Source organism: Tiliqua scincoides, chromosome 8 (genome assembly GCF_035046505.1).
Source record: "Tiliqua scincoides isolate rTilSci1 chromosome 8, rTilSci1.hap2, whole genome shotgun sequence".
Taxonomy (NCBI): domain Eukaryota; kingdom Metazoa; phylum Chordata; class Lepidosauria; order Squamata; family Scincidae; genus Tiliqua; species Tiliqua scincoides.
This window is the reverse complement of record NC_089828.1, coordinates 3,244,826-3,246,075: the sequence shown is the minus strand read 5'-3', so window position 1 is coordinate 3,246,075 and position 1,250 is coordinate 3,244,826. Positions and strand designations below refer to the sequence as shown.

The following is a 1,250-nucleotide window of genomic DNA, read 5'->3' as shown; positions in this document are numbered from 1 at the left end:
ATTTACCACTCCAAATGCTCTGAAAATATGCGCATAAGAAGCTGCCCTCTGCAAAGCCAGACAGTTGCTCCCCTTAAGACTTGCAATGTTCTCTCTCTGGCCAGGTGACAAAGGGCCCAGTCCTATCCAACTTTCCAGCCCTGGTGTAGCCACAATGCAGCCCCATGATAAGGGAACACGTGTTCCCATACCTTAAGGTCCCAGTGACTGCCCCTCCACCACAGGATGCAGTACACACCCCACTGGCACAGCTGCACCAGCACTGAAAAATTGGATAGGATTGGGCCCAAAGTCACTTTCCGCAACATCTCAGGAAGGGGTCTTTCCCAACGCTGTGTAGTCAGATCCTTGGAGAGGGACCGTGGCTCAGTGATAGAGCACTCACCCTGCAGGCAAAAGGTCCCGGCTTCAAACTCTGGCATCTCCAGATAGGTCTGGGAAAGATCCCCTGAACCTGAAACCCTGAAGATCTGCTGCCAGCCATTGCTGACAAAACTGGATAGACCTATGGTCTGACGCACTACATGGCAGCAGGCAGGGGAGACAGCAATGGAATCAGGTCTTACTGCATATGCTGTGCCACAGAGCAATACCGTCCCCCCCAAAAAAATATCTTTGGCATTTTCTTGAGAGATATACTTTTGTTGGTATACCAAAAGCCAGTGCCAACTCTATGCTTACAGAACAGCCACTAGGGTATAGATCAAACTGGATGTTATGGTGGCAGCCATGTTTGCTGCTCATGAGTGAGTCTGCCTTGCAGCAACTGTTACCCTGCACATGCCCAATCTTGTCTGATCTCGGAAGCTAAGCAGGGTCAGGCCTGCTTAGTACTTGGATGGGAGACTGCCTGGGAATACTGGGTGCTGCAGGCTTATACCATAGCCTTTCGAGACTGAAGGTTGCCAACCAACCAGTCTACCTTGTTCACATATAAAGTTGGGAGGGGGCTATTTTATCACCTAGAAAGGGGGTGTGGGGGTCAAAATCTTCTCCTCCCCACGGTCCATTGCCCAAACTCCCTCCCCCCCCCCACATCCAGTTCCAAAACTGGTTGGGAGAAAAGTGTCTGAGGTAATGGCTCATACGGAGGTCAGCTATGGAAAGGGGAGTTTCTATCCCTCACCCATGCCCTTCTTTCTGAGGTTAAAAACCATTCCACTTTTCCTTGATACACACTAAGAAGACAATTGTCACCAAAACACAGCTCCTGCCGATATATCTCGGCTGGTTTGTGCAATCCAGAATCC

General features: G+C 50.2%; 1 pseudogene; it reads left to right on the top strand.

Annotated features, from left to right (window-relative positions):
- Window positions 1-756: 756 nt before the first annotated feature.
- LOC136659844 (5S ribosomal RNA) lies at window positions 757-874 on the top strand (annotated as a pseudogene).
- Window positions 875-1,250: the final 376 nt, after the last annotated feature.